The sequence below is a fragment of the Cebus imitator genome, unplaced genomic scaffold, assembly GCF_001604975.1.
Source record: "Cebus imitator isolate Cc_AM_T3 unplaced genomic scaffold, Cebus_imitator-1.0 Scaffold361, whole genome shotgun sequence".
Lineage (NCBI taxonomy): Eukaryota > Metazoa > Chordata > Mammalia > Primates > Cebidae > Cebus > Cebus imitator.
Window position 1 is genome coordinate 1,114,428 of NW_016107676.1, and position 16,257 is coordinate 1,130,684.

Consider the following 16,257-nt stretch of genomic DNA (forward strand, 5'->3'; position numbering starts at 1 on the left):
GTAATTCTATAAAGGATGATTGTGAAGTAGAGGGATATATTTTGATATTATTCTGACAAAAAGAAACTCCAATTCAAACATTAAAATTCTTTTACATTACAAGAATGAAAATGGTGTCATAAAAATAAATAGGTTATTTTAATAAGTTCAACATATAGATGTCTTAATATATTTAAAGGTATCACTGCTTGAGATAGAAAAATCAAATTTGTTTCATTTTCAGATGAAATAGAAATTTCAAATATGAAATTATTTAGCAAGCATTCAAAACAAATATAAAATAATTTGACAATAAAATAATTTTACCCAAGATTAGATGTAAATCTTACTTAAGGAAAGTAAGAATTTGCCATTGCGTTATAACAGCAAATGAACTCTATCTTTTACCATTATAAGATGGTGTCTCAAGAAGAAAATATATGTTCACTTCTGCACCAGTCATTAAAATAACCAGAAAGTTAAATTCTGTTGGCTGTCAATCATAGGAGAAATTCACAAAATTAAAAAGAAATCAACATAAAAATGTAGAACTGTTTCTAAAATTCTTGTAGGATAAACCAACTTTTTTTTTAAACTTCCTTGAAGAGATCAGTGAAACACTATACAAAAAAACTTTCCATGATTTTGACAAAGGGGTTTCTTTTCTATGTAATTTTGCCATAAAAACAATGTAGGAATTATATAAACAATAACTTTATTTAAAATGTAGGTTCAGTAATATATTAAATCAAATTATATATAATTGATTTCTGATATATCATTGTGCATTTTTAAATTATTTTAATTTTTATAATACAGCTGAGTAATATGTAGATCAATAATTTGCCTTGCCAATTTAATTATTTTTAAAACAAAATAGCAATAAGAGTTTTACTCTCTAGATAGTAAAATTAAATTTGACTTGATCAGTTCAAGTTCCAGCAACTGTTAGAGAACAAAATCCTATTTAAACAGGATGACTCTATTCTGTTTGATATTTCTTCTTTGCATGATTTTTCAATGGTAAAGAACTTGCTTACTGTAGGGACATAAATGTTAGATCCCCTTTATAGCATTTTGAAAATAATATGCTGATGATGGCATATCCTTCTCAAATTGTGAAATGATAAACATATCCAGTCAGTCAGAGACACTTGGATAGTGAATCTTGTTGTAGATTCTAAAATTTTGGAATAGCAGAATAAGTGTGCAAGGACCCTGAGGTGGGAGCATCCTGGATAGTTTGAGGACTCTGTATGATGCTTAGAAGGTGAGGTTAGAGGGGAATCCCGAGGTGAAGGTAGCAGCAGGAGAGGAGAAGGAGAGTAGAATGAGATGAATTTAGAGAAGTAACTGGGTGGGTGGGAGTGGTTAATGCAAATAATATAGAGTCTCTTTATTTGTAAATTGAAAATAATTATATAGCCCGTGGCATGGCATTTTGGTGAAGATTAAATGAGGTAATCTTTATCTCAAAGACCTTAGCACAATTCCTGGTAAATAATTAGCTAGTACTATTATTATTCTTTAAATGCCAGCATTAAACAGTAGAATTATGTAGTATGTTACTCTTATTTTTGGTCTATATATTTATAGACATATTTAAATGGAAAAGAATTAAATTTTCTACGTGTATTACTGGGTATGAAACTCTTCAGTTTGATTAAAGCAAAGACTAACCTAATGACATCAGGACACATTTAGAGAATCATCATGGGGTAAGAATTTGGAAATAACAAGCAAGTTTACAGAGCCAATCAGAGCCACTGTATTTAACAGCTTGTTAAACAATGAATGATGATAATGTAAATTTTATTTCTTTCATAAAAGAGGTTATAGATAACAGTGGTTTTAAAACAATGAGGTGATAATAATCATAAAATAATTAGATTTGAAATCAAAAGATGGAGATGAAAAATGTTATTAGTAAGATAAAAATGCAAATGGTAGAAAGTGCAATGTTTTTATATATAAAAAACTATAAAGGTTAATTGGGAGCAAGAGCTGAGGAAAACTATTAATGAGAATTTGGAAATTTTCAGAACATTGCAGAGAAATTTGATTAAATTTGAGTCAAATGCCTACACCTTCTAAAACTCATATGTATATTTCTCCTCTAATAAGCTTTGTGAATATTTCACAAGCATTTATAATCTGCATGTTTTATGAAGAAAGTTAAGAAATTAAAAAAATAGACCCTTGAAAATTTAAAACAAAATAGCATTTTGAATGGATTACAGGTTGGTGAAAAGATACTATAGATATCTATTCATGGTAAAATTAGATTATATCCATCAAATACTTACCCAATATGGATATAATTATATATAAGCATGGAAATAATTATAATTCCATACTTTCCTTTTATAGAAATCTTTACAAACATGACCTTTCTTAATTTTAAAAAACAGCAGCAGCGAGTTCCTGTGGGGAGATTTATATTCTGTTTGAGATTTCCTCTTTTAGCTAAATCATAGTCAGGTCTCAACCCTTCTTAAGTAACATATGTATGTTGTCTTTCCAGCTTTCCAGAAAGCCGATCTTCCGCAAAGGTAAAATAAGACAAAGAGTAGAAATAAAATATGCCTTTTAAATGTAAAAGCTAAATATATATTTTCCAGATGAAAATCCACAGTATTTTATTTCTGATTTTAAATTAAAATGCATTACTTTGAAATTCTTAAATTCACCTGATTTGGTAGCCAAACATTGTATTACTAAAATGATGTACTCTGATGAAAAAGTCAGTAATTCATTGATTCGCCTACCTAAAATGTGGCTTTATTTTTTCTCTGATATTCCACTATACAGTAATTCAGTCACAAATAGAATATCCTTACATTTTCCCTGTGATTTTATAAGGTTTGTGGCTCTAAATAGCAATTGTCAAAAGTAAATTAGCTTCTACAATCCTCTTGTAGGCTTATTTTTATCCCATGGTGAATAACTGATGGAATATGCTTGTTACAATATAACTACTCATTATTTTTCTTAAGTGTATTACTATCCTAGAAACTATGATTCTAAAGATAAGTGAACTAATTTAATAGTTAAAATACTATTTTTCCAAGCAATGTACTTCTTTATTTAGGTTGGAAATAGATTCAAATGAATTGTAGCTGGCTCAATAACACTTCTGAATATTTAGGTAAATTTCAGCTTTCATTTTATCAGATATTGTTTTCATTCATATGAATAGTCTATTGATTAAAGAAAAATTGAACCCAATTTTACCACTGAACTTGGAATACAAAATATGGAATCTTATCTTTGACAGTTACTAGTTATATAGCTTAGGAAAGTCATTTAGCCACACTTTCTTAAATCATTATGAAAATTTCAACACACTGACTCCCTGTTATACATTTCTGGCTCAGTTTTGAAAGTATAAAAGGTTTTTTTTTTCTTTCATTTTCTTTTTAAACATTTTAAAATGTGACATTTTACATAAAGTTAAGACCCATTGATTCCATTCTCCTGTAATATTGTATACCAGGATCCAAATGTAAACATATTGATATCAGTGCTGTTTGTAATTGCCCCATACTGGAAACTGTTCATATGCTAATGAACAGAACAGATAAAAGTAATGCACAGTTCTTCAGATAATTGATTCTCTGAACTCAGGTAAGACTTTCAGATAACTATTAAGAAGTTAGAAAGGGATGAGAGTACCAGGTGAAGATGGAGATGGAGATGAAATAGTATTGAGACTGTTTTTTTTCAATGTACTTATAAATGATGGAAAATATAAACTCAGCCAGGTTTGTTACTTTTGGCTATTTTAATCCTAGGGAAATTTCCCTTCATGTGCAATAACTACTGTGTTCTTTAAGGCAATTAAGATGAGGACTAATGCCTTAGTGATGCCTACTCTTTAAATTTATTATTACAAAGATTTCTATTTTCCCTTGCCACATTTTTCTACTGATTAATAGGGTTAATTTTATAATTCATAAATTTGAAAAAGAACTATAAGTATTGCTTAAAAGTTGTCAAAATGTAACTTTTCTAAGCGATTTTTAATCAAAGTGAGCTCACTAAGACTCAGAAATTCAACTCACTTTTTTTCCCCGGAAAAAAATAAAAACTGACGAGATAAGTATCCTATGCTACTACAGTTTAAGAAAGAAAGTAAAATAATGTTTTATCCCTGATATTCTCAGATAGCTAGAGCTGGAAGCATTGTAGGTCTTTCTGCAAGAAGAAAATTGTCATAAATTGTTCAGATGGTTAACTTAAGTGAGTTCCAGAAGATGCAATATTTGATCTTTAAAAAAGATATGTACATTGAATTTTTTAGAAAATGAAATGAGTTTATTCCAAAATCCATTATAAAATGTACCTTCCGTTTATCACATACTGTAGTTCCAGCTACTCAGAAGTCTTGAGATGGGAGGATCCCTTCAGTTAGGGAGGAGGTAGTTGTAGTAAGCTTAGATTCTGCCTCTGCACTCCATTCTGGACCACAGAGTGAGACCCTGTCATAAAAGGGCAGGACAGGGCAGGGAAGAGCAAGGTAGAGCAAGTCAGGGAAGGGCAGGGTAGGGCAGAGCAGGGTAGGGCAGGGCAAGGAAGCGTAGGGTAGGGCGGAGAAGGGAAGGGAAAGGAAGGGAAGGGAAAGGAGAAGGAAGCAAGGAAAGTTATTGAGTATTTTGAATTCTTTGTATATTTTGAATGTTAGTGCTTTATCAAATATGTGCTTTGCCAATATTTTCTCCCATTACATAGATTGCCTTTTCATTCCATTGTCTCTCTTGCTGTGAAGGTTTTTAGTCTGATGCAGTCCAACTTATCTATTTTTTATGTTGCTTATTCTTTTGGTGTCATATCTAGCATAACTATAGTAAAAAAGACAAAGGCTAACAAATGTTAGAAGGGATGTGGAGAAACTGGAACCACTGAGCACTGTTCATGAAAATGCAAATTGGTACAACCTTTTTAAAAAACAGTTTTTAGATTTCTCAAAAAATTAAAAATTAAACTACCATATGATATAGCAGTCCACTTCAAGGTATACATCCAAAGGAAATTAAATCTGAATCTTGAAGAAATAGTTTCATTTTTATGCTCATTGCAGCATTATTCACAGTAGCCATGATATGGAAACAACCCAAATACTAAATGTTCATCAATAGATGAATGGATAAAGAAAATGTAGGGTATGTGTGTGTGTGTGTAATTGAATATTACTCAGCCATAAGAAAGGAGATTCTGTGTCTTGCAAACACGTGGATAAACCTAAAGGACATTATGCTAAATGAAACAAACCATACACAGAAAGACAAATCCTGAATGATTTCTGGGATACATGTACTCTAAATTAGTTCAATATATAGAAGCAGAGAGTAGAATGGTGATTGCCAAGGATAGGAAAGTGGAAATGCTGAAATGTTGGTCAAAGGGTAAAACGTTTCAGTTATGCAGATAAATACGTTCTCGAACCCTAATGTATGTCATGGTTACTACAGTTAAAAATATTGTATTGAACATTTGTAATTTGCTAAGAAAGCAGATCTTAAATGTTCTCACCACAAAGAAGACAAAGGAATAAAAGAAAGAAAGAGAAAGAAAGAAAGAAAGGCAGGCAACAGAGAGAGAGAGAGAAAGGTGAGAGAGAGAGAGAGAAGGAAAGGAAGAAAGAAAAAAAAGAAAGTAAGAGAAAGAAAGAAAGAAAGAGAGAGAGAAAAGAAAGAAAGGAAAGAAAGAAAGAGAAAGAGAAAAAGGAAGAGAAAGAAAGAAAACTGTAAAGTGATAGATATGTGAATTATCTTGATTGTGGTGATCATTTCACCATGTGTACATATATTAAATCATCAAGTTGTATGCTTTAAATATATGCAATTCCTATTTGTTGATTATACCTCAAAGGAGTTTAAGAAAAGAAAGCAAATACGGTTACATTGAAAGGAGAGACCTGAGAGTTGTTAAAGCGTAAGTAAGGGGGAAAAAAAAAGAATGGCAATTAGAAAATATAGAAGAGAACTGAACTTACCCAAATTGTCTTTACTCATGTAAGAAAATATTATAAAAGTACAGCTATTTGTTTATAGATAATAATAATATCACTTTGATAAGCCTTATGTTATCAGTGTTAAATAATTCTCTAGGAAACAATTCTTAAAAAGAACTTCTTAAAAAAACAAAATATTCAAATCCTGTTGACAAGAAAAAGCAGAAATTATATTTGTTTAAAGAACATAAAATCTGACTCTAAGGAGCACATTTATCTTTGCTGGAAGCGAGATTTATCTGAACAGATGCTCTGGTACTTTTATTTGAAGTAGCAAGTGAGGCCACATGTATTTGCAGAATTAGCACATATAAAAGATGAAAATTGGAGGCTGTACCCATTTCCACTGTTATGAAGATTGTATTATGAGATACCCCAGATGTTTCTCTTTGGCAAATAGTTGTTATTTTTTTGTTTGTTTGGAGCTCAGAAGATTATCTTATGATTCTGGATATGTACCAAACTTACTCTCCAAGCGTCTGGCCTAATTTAGTGAAGCAGATAATATAAATGGACTTCCTTACTAACAAGGTTATGTGTAAAATGACAGTTCATGTGGTTTGGGAATCCTTCATGAGTAATGCTGCCTTTCCCATGCAGGGTGATGTACTTCACTGTTTAATGAATGATGGCTGTTTGTTGAACACAAGGCTCTATGTTCAACATGTAGACAAATTTCTTAATTTATACTGAGTGTTACAACTTCCTTTGGGCTCTGCTTGCTTTCATTATAGTATGAGATTTTAATAGATGCCGAAAAGTAGGCTGATTTTGATCCAACAACATTATTTGGTTAGTTTTGTTTTTATATACATGTATAAAATGTCACATTTTTCCATAACTTCAAAATTTGCATTTTTAATATTATTTATAATAGCTTTTAATTTATTTGCTTAGCATTCAATCTATTTATTGAAATTTGGCAATAAACCAGATAGGTACCATGCATATATCTGTGTTCCATTGTTCCCTCATCTAGACTGGATATCCAAAATTTGTTTCGTGTAGCCAAAATATGTCATGTGGAAACTTTGTTCTTACCTCACTAATATTCTAAAGAGATGAGGCCTCACTTTTCATTTCAAGTACTTAAAAAGTTATGTAGGCTACTGGATCAATGTTTTCTCACATGGGTAAGATGGTCACATTAAAAGAGCCAGAAGTTGTGCTCATCTGTTTCAATTCAGAAATCACAATTGGCATAACATCCAGTATTATAATTATCACTTAATTAACATCATATTAGTCCATCTAAATCTATCATGATCTATCTATTTTTGCACAGGTTATACAGGCAAAATGAATAGAGATATGTTGGGAATGTCCACTTTTTAATGTAAGATTTTAAACGTGGCTGCGATCTCTGCAATGCCACCCTACATGTAGTGTAGTTACTCTTGGCTTGGAAGAGAAAGCAGTTTCAGGAGTTTCCATTTACCATGCTTAATTTGTTATTCCTATAGATTAGAAAACTAAAATCAGATTTCTGTTAACTTCAAAGTATATCCATGCCAATTTGGTACTCAGAATGCAGACAAAGAACCATAGGTTGGGACTGGAGATTCATTGGACAATCTATGAGACATATTTTGGCAAAAGTTCATATATCAAGTGTACTTCATAGTATGCCAGCTTAACTTGGGGGTCACAGCAGCATTTCATATACTCTAGTATTGGAAACTATTCTCACCTTGTATGCAAGGACTTTCAAAAGATCTGAGCATTCTTTATTCCCCCAGAGTATACAGTTAGTCTGATAATGTCACAAGGTACATTTGGAGAGGAGTTGGGAGAATATTTACTTGTGGTGGCGTTATAGGGTTCTTTTTAAAAGAATCAATATCCATTTTAATTTAATGGCCTCTGACTCAGAAATGGCCCAATATTGGAAACTAGATGGAACTTCCACTCACTAGGGTTTTTTGTTGCTGTTTTTTCCTGGTTCTACAATTAAATATATCCATTGTAGATGACATAAGTATCCTATACCAAGTTTATTAATGGATTCCTAGTTTCCATTTCAACTTTGCTTCTTATGATAGTAATTATATTCACCTTGCCTCTGAAATGTAAGTAGTATAGTGCTTTACTTTTTTAAATCCAGAATTCTGTAACTCATATTGAACTAATGAGGTCAGTTCCAAGGCATCATCTCTTTCTATCAACCCTGGGGTTTAGAAGGCAGCACCACAGAGCTCCCCAAGTATGCTGCCACATTTGTTCACTCCTTATTGTCTTAATGAAGAAAGTGTATTCTCTTTTATCTCAAATAAAAAGGCAATTTTTACATGCCCATCAGACTGAACCTTTAGATGCCTTTATAATACGCTAGGACTTATCACTTAAAACAAATGAGGTGAAACTTATTGTTGTGTAACTGGTGAGTGATCCATTTCTAGAGCACCATCACAGAAACTGCTTTTAATAATTTATTGTGCAAACACTATGAATGTACAGCTATTTATAGATAATAATAATAATATTATTTTGATAGGCCTTATGTTATCAGTGTTAAATTATTTTATAGGAAACAATTCTATAGGAACTTCTTAGCAAAGCAAAATATTCAAATTGGGTTTTCCTGAAAGCAGAACCTGAGATAAGCACTTAAGTGCAGTTCAAATTATTTGGGATGTGACTCCAGGAGGTTAGACTGGAAAAGAGGAAAAAAAATTAGGGAAGCAGTAAAGCCAAAGAGTGTATTATTGTGGTACTACCATGAGCAGTGGAGATCTAATTTACCATACTCCCTGAAGAGTCTTCAGAATGCCCACCAGAGGTGTCTGCTTGAAAGGAGGGAAGCTTAAATATTTATCTACAGCTCCCATTGCCCTTTGTTTGAGCTTTTGCCTTCTGGCCTGCACTTACATGTTGAATGAAGCATCAGGGAAACTCTGGAGAAGAAAATGAAAATGTATGAATGGTCTGCATTTTGGGATGAAATTCTTGGTCCAAGGTGAGTCTGAGTTTACAAGAAACTGTGCATTGGATGTGTGGCTGAAATAAGAAGTAAGTTAATGGACATGAGGCTAGACTTTTACCCAATGTCAAAGAAATGAAAAAGATGTTTAATGCAACAACTCAGAGAATACTGTACTCTTGAGCCCTGTTTGAAGATTATTTTATAGGATAAATTTTACCCAAGAAAGAAAGAACTGGGGAAACTTTAACAACAACAAAAACCAGCTAGTGAAAATTAAATATATTTGACTGGAGATTCAAGACTAACATTAAATGAGAACAAAGATGAAAAATAGTATGTAAATATTGTATATCCTGAAGAAAATAAAATAACACAAGTAGGTAATAAGTGGAAGCTAAAGTGTATCATTTGAATATGGCAGGCCATATTGTAGGAACCAAAACAAACAAAAAAAAGGAATTGGTAACAGTTAACAACTAAAAAAACTACAAAACCTTTTAATGCAAAAATAAAACTTGAACCACATGAAAAAAAAGAGCAAACATGAATAATATTGTAAAGTTCTGAGCAAACATTTCAGTCCTCTCTGTTAATGCAAATGGGTTTTACTCACATGCCATGAAAGAGATTCTCAGAATGGCTCAAAAAAAAAAAAAAAAAAAAAAGACAGACTCTATTCTTTGCATCATAGAAATATCTAAGAAAAGTTGTTCAGAAAGTTAAAGAATAAATATATGTGTATGTGTACTTATGCAAACCCTGATGCTATAGCCTACTCCACACCATGGCTGTATGGCATATCCTACTCCTAGGCTGCAACATGCTTCTGTACAGCTTGTTACTGTACTGAATACTGTTGGCAATTATAACACAACGGTACATATTACCGTATCTAAACATTTCTAAACTTATAAAAAGTACAGTAAAATGCTGTATTATAATTTCATGAACCATACGTGATCCATCGTTGACTAAATTATGGATATTTAGTGGCACATTGTTATGTGACACATGACTCTGTGTGTGTGTGTGTGTGTGTGTGTGTGTATGTGTGTCTGTGTGTGTGTGTCTGTGTGTGTAGTCCTAGCCTGTTTCATTAAATAAACTAAAAACCTGACAAAAACCTAACAGCATAAATAGCATGGTATCAACAGCCATAGTTAACATCCATGTTTTCTTTCTAAATCCAGTTTTCTACTGAAAAGAACCAGGGATCCTTGGAGAAATGGCTGCTATCTGTTCTAAGACAAAGAAAGAGCAGGACAAGACTGAAATATCTTAGGAGAAAAAGCAAGGGCATATTCCAAAACTGACAGGGCTATGTCAAAAGTTCCAAGGCACCTTCTTAAGGGCTCCTACCTGCCACATTTCTACGAGTAAAGCATTAAAATTTAAAAATGATGTTAATTAATTAACTTACTACAAGACAATAATTCATGAGTCCATAACAATATCCAAAATTAAAGATGAGAGAAATCCTATTTTCAGATGAATACCAGCAATAAATATATAGTATTAAGGGAATTTAAAAAATCACCATTTCATACCCACCAATGTAATTAATGATACTGGTAAGACACCAGTGAGGATAATCAATAGATTCTTAAACCATTCAATGAAATGTTTGAGAGGACAAATATATTCACATGGTCTCAGCTATAACTTATGGGTTACTCATGTAGTACTTGCAAAATTGAAAATGTGCGCTACCTAAACCAAATGATCTAATTTAACATTATCATCATTGGACAAACTGATATTATGTATCTCCTGGTGGAATATAATGTCAAGTGCAAGATTTCACATGAATGGCATTCTTGTCAAAAGATTTAATCAAAAGTTTAGTATTAGAAATAAATTAAATCCAGACTGTGGGACTTTTACAAGACACCTGGACAAGACTTTAAAAATGTAAATGTCATCAATGTGTTAGATTATATATGTATGTATATGATGTATTTAGAAAATGTAAAGAATGTTTTCTCAAATATATAAGATATATTTGAGAGACCCTGAGAAATTTTATATATATTGCATGTTAGATGTTATGCCAATGTTATTTTTTTGTTTGTTTCTGATTTGATTGTATAGAAAATATCTTATAATCAAGCGGAGTGGTATCCTGTTCTTGGGAAATACATGTTGAAGCATCAAGGGAAGAAGCTCCAGAGTGTTTGTGATTTATTATAAATAATTCAGCAGCAAGCACACGCATATGGATGACATATATGTGTGTGTATTGTTTGAGAGATTGAAAAGAAGATAATGCAAAAAATGTTAACATTTACTGAGTCTAGATAAGATTTACACAGTTGTCAGTTATATTGTTCTTTCAAATTTACTGTAGGTTAAAAATTTTTTTAAATAGTTGAAAAAATTTCAATATTAGGAAACACATCTATGAGTAATTTTCTCTATTGTCCCTCCATAAAAAGATCACAATATTGCACTGTTGCTATTCTTAAGAGTTGTCAAAGACATCGTATGTGCTGGGAATGGTCTTATTTTTAGAAACAGAAAAGGAATTGTGAGCAATCAATCATAGGTCTTTATGTACTTAACAAATGTGGCTTTTAATTGAAAGACAACACACTATGTAAAAAATCAATAAAATTTTAATGTTGCAAACAACATAAATATCTTTTAAAATATTTTTGTATTACTTATCAAACATTTTCTGACGTTACTCATACTTTCAGTGAATAAAGCATGATTTTCCTGTGTGGTTTGTGCAATACATTGAGGTTTTAATATTTCGTAGTTTATTTTTGATTTTATGAAGTATATTACTATCAGTTAACTCATATCATCATTAAAATTGTGAACTTAATATTAGCTATGTGTAGATATTAGATATCCATCCTTTGAGAACAATCTCTGCCATTTGTAACCTTACTGATTTTCCTCTGAAAACCTCATTTTTCCCATCTTTTAGATGAGTAAAAAAAATCTATATCATATGTGATTATTATTTTTAAATGTTAATCTAAAACACATATACCAGTATTTACCACATTGTTCACACTCAGTAATCATTAATTATACTTATTAATAGTTATATAGCTATTATTTACTATACCCACAGTTTGAAGTTAACCAATTTACATATATCCTTATTCTTTGTTTTTTTCAACTGTCAAGATATTTGATAACTCTCACCTATCGTCTGTTACAAATGCTAGTCTCTATGTAAATGACATGACCCATGTGCAAGATAATTTCGTCTGAAGCCTAATTATAAGCTATGAAACTGTTTCTTGCTGACTTTTGAAGTTATTGACCGCTGAAGTCTTAGATTACACCAAAATATCTGATTAAATATTTGGAGCTAGAAAGTTACTGAAATGGTTGGATTGTAATTAAGGCAAAATATATTCTTAGAGTTAAAAGTGCTTCTGTTACTTGGCAAGAAACTGAGTAGGTCACACCCTTAAAAATGCTCTTTCACTTCCTTCTTTGTCTTCATCTGACAATTTGGGTATTGAACCATTGCTGAAAACAATTACAGTCCAATTGGGCAGCATGAGAAAACCACTTCAATGAAAGGGTTGCTCATCATCAGCTTACATTCTGCTGGTGCTCCCTTGGATTTGTTACCTGGATCCATATTTCTAATTTTCTATACTTTTTATCACTCCAGTCTTTAATCCTGGGTAGTTGATATATGCCTATTGTCTCAATTTGGGGTTTTCTTGATTGTTCTCCAAACAAATCTACCTTGGCTAACCTAGAATAAATATATACATATATACATATATTAAATGTTTGTATATGTGTCTCTGTATGTGTATATGTGTGCATGTGTTGAAGTAAGCTTCCTAACACTGAATAAATTTGTCCAAACTTACAGAATTGTTGATGGAGGGAAATCTAAAGACCTAAGGCTGGAATCTAGGGCTATTTTTCTGTGTCCTAACACTCCATTGCTATGTACAATACAGCATGCTGCATGTATTGCATAATGTTTAGCCCATGGAACTTATAATAATGAATTTTGAATTAATGATAGCTTAATCTGCATATATGTTATAATCATAGAATTTGGTGCAAGAAGAGTAGGTGAGGGACGGGAGGATAGGGAAGGGGAGGGACAGCGGGGGCCAGGGAGGATGGGGAAGGATAACACTGGGAGAAATGCCTGATGTAGGTGGTTGTGGGGGATGGAGACAACAAACCACCATGGCATGTATGTACCTATGCAACAATCATACAGGATGCAGGATGTGCACATGTATCCCAGAGCTCAAAGTTCAATCTAAAAAAAATAGTTATTTGGTTCAATATTTTCTGTCAAGGCCGGAACTCTGTCTGGCACATCCCTGACAGAAGATAATTTAAACTTGTATTTATCATATCCAAGAAAGAGTTTCCTCTAAACCTCATAAATGAGCACATAAGAAGAAAATTCTATTCACAGAAAAAAGTACTTCCTTAATTCGAATTGCTCTTATTTTTCCTCAATGTGTCTGCTATGGGCCTAACTTTTATTTATAATTGGCTAATTTGCTAATGTATGTGAGAGAGAAGGAATCTCAAATTATCTATCATCTATCTGTCTATCTGTCTATCCATTCATCTGATTACTTATATCCCTATCTATTATTTATGTATTCAAAGTAGGTAAGAAAGACAAAAATTCTCCAAATCCATGTATATTCTAAACATATACTTTAAACAGAAAAAATTCCAAGAATGCTAGAAGAGAATGAAGGAATACAAAGCTTCTAACCACATTTAAATTAAAAAGCCTCATTAATCTACTTTTTCCTCACAGAGGAAGGCTTAAATACATAAATAGCTATTTTCCAACTGACAAATGTGACTACTAACAGAGCACCTTTTATAATTCTAATTCTTTAGATAAGCTTTCAAGTATCCTGAGCTATAATAAATGACATTTTGGTGTCTGTCTTAAAGCGTTTGGAGGAGGACTTTCCATATGATTGTGCAATTTTTCTTATTTGCTGAAAAATAATAAGCCATGGTATGTGTGTGTATGTGTATGTGTGTGTGTATATATATATATATATATATATTCCCCCAATATTTGTACCACATATGCCTGCTTTTATTATTTCCAAACACAATCTGTTAAAGTACTTATGTTTATCATTATTATATGTCAATTCTTTTTGTTATTATTACATATTTACCTCGAAATTTTGATACATCACAAAGAGAACATTCCTATTGAGCCAGACTCAGTTTAAAAGTATAAAAATAGAATAAAAAATAAAATATATAATATATGTTTTGTTAAAGATTTTAAAGCAAACAAGAGAATGTGATATGGGCATCTATTCTAAAAAAAAAATTCAAATTTTTTTTATAAAATCTGCTTACCTTTTACCATTAGAATTGTGAAACTTCAGGATTCATTAAATCAATGCCATAGAGGTAAGGATAACTACATTTTAAGAGCACATTAGTTTTCACATTAGGATATAGTATATTCATTAGAATATACCCTTTCTTCAGCATATCTAAGGTTTTGAACTTCAAATAGCTGCAATAAAGAGGTGAGAAGAAAGGATTTAGGGAAAAAGTTGACATCTTGCCCATACCATGGTAGGAAGGGCAGATAAAAACACAATGGAATTCCTTGTTAACAACTGTATCTTGTCTAAATAATGGAAAAGAGGATCTGATATATTTTAGTTATAAGCATTTTATTTATCTTCTTATTTAAAAATCTCAGTAGGATCACATTCTTCCAGAATAAAACATTCTCATCAGTACTTATAACACTGAATAGAGTGAAGATATAATGTAATACAATAAATAATAAGTTAAAGAACAGATCTCTGATGTAACTATTCTACACAGCAGTTTTTTTTTAACAATTGTGCCATTTGCTGAACATTTTTATGTGTTTAAGTAGAAGCTGTTGACCTCTCTTATTCCAATAATGTTCACATACTCCCTAATCAAAATTCTCTATGCAATTTCTTGCATTTGGTTCTTACTATAATTTATAATTTATTTCTTCTATAGGGTGGCTCAAAAAAGAGATTCTTTTAAAAATATGCGTACTATTAAAATTTTATTTGCAAAATAGTCAAACAATGTTAATTTTGAAAACAGTACATTTTATTTAGGTAGTTCAACTGACCATGGAGATGGAATACCATAAAAGAAACTTTTGAATTTCAAATTATCTATATCTAATAATTTTAAGCTATAACAATACATTATTGTAGTATAAATAAAATACACAATTCAACTAATGATAAAGGTTTAGTTGTTATCCTTTCATGCCTTCTCCGTCGCTTGTACAAATACACTCAACCTATATACACTTAAGTGGGAGTTTTGCTGTTGATTTATTTCCTAAGTTGTATAATACTATATATAGTATCCTACTTTTTAATCTTATCAATTTTAATGGATATCTCCATAAATTAGTAGATAGAGACATAACTCAATATTTTCTAGTTCCTTGTGCACATAAATATGTATACATAATATCACACATGTTAATGCATTTAGTTTTTTCTTTTCCCTTTTTTAACTTTTTTTTTTTTTAACAGTTCCTCTCTTCTCTCTTCTGCTTGAGCCTTTTTCAGGCCAGTTAACCTTAGTTAACAATTCAGTGTATATTCTGTAGTACTTTCAACACATTCAATCTGTACTTATAAAAACATAAACAGAGAATTTTTTTCTTCACTGCATAATATCTTATGTAAAACAGTCTAATTCCCTGTGTGGGTCACATGTGTGCGACATGTAATTTATATTGATTAGTACCATCATCATTCTAAGACCTTTCAAGTGTAACTTCTTGTAATGAAGCAGCAAAACAGCCAACACCATGTTTTTCTGACTTCTCTATAGCTAGTGTTCTAATGTGGGAAAGAAATTGAACACAAGACAGTCATTTTGCTGGCATGTTTCAAGGTGGAGACAGTAAGCTTTTGGAGTAGTAGCTTTGGCAGAACCTTTATGTTTCCTAAGGTTCCTGATCATGGCTCTCTGACCTTGCTAGTTGAGCAATGTGGTTTTGGAAATTACTCAGTTGTGTGCTGGAAGCCAGCTCACATCGGCAAATGAGGGCTTATTTTGTATATCTCATCTCTACCTTGTCACACTGGTGAATTAAAATGGACCATGAGTGGGGGAAGTGTTTATACTGTTATCTACAATGTACAACTTATATGAGGAAGTTACTGGCCTCATTATTTTTTTAGTATATATTTTTTGTGACAGAGTGGCCCAAGCTGGAGTGCAATGGTGGATGTCGGCTTACTGCAAACTCTGCCTTCTGAGTTCAAGCAATTCTCCTGCCTCAGCCTCCCGACTAGCTGGGATTACAGGCACACCCCACCACAACCAGCTAATTTTT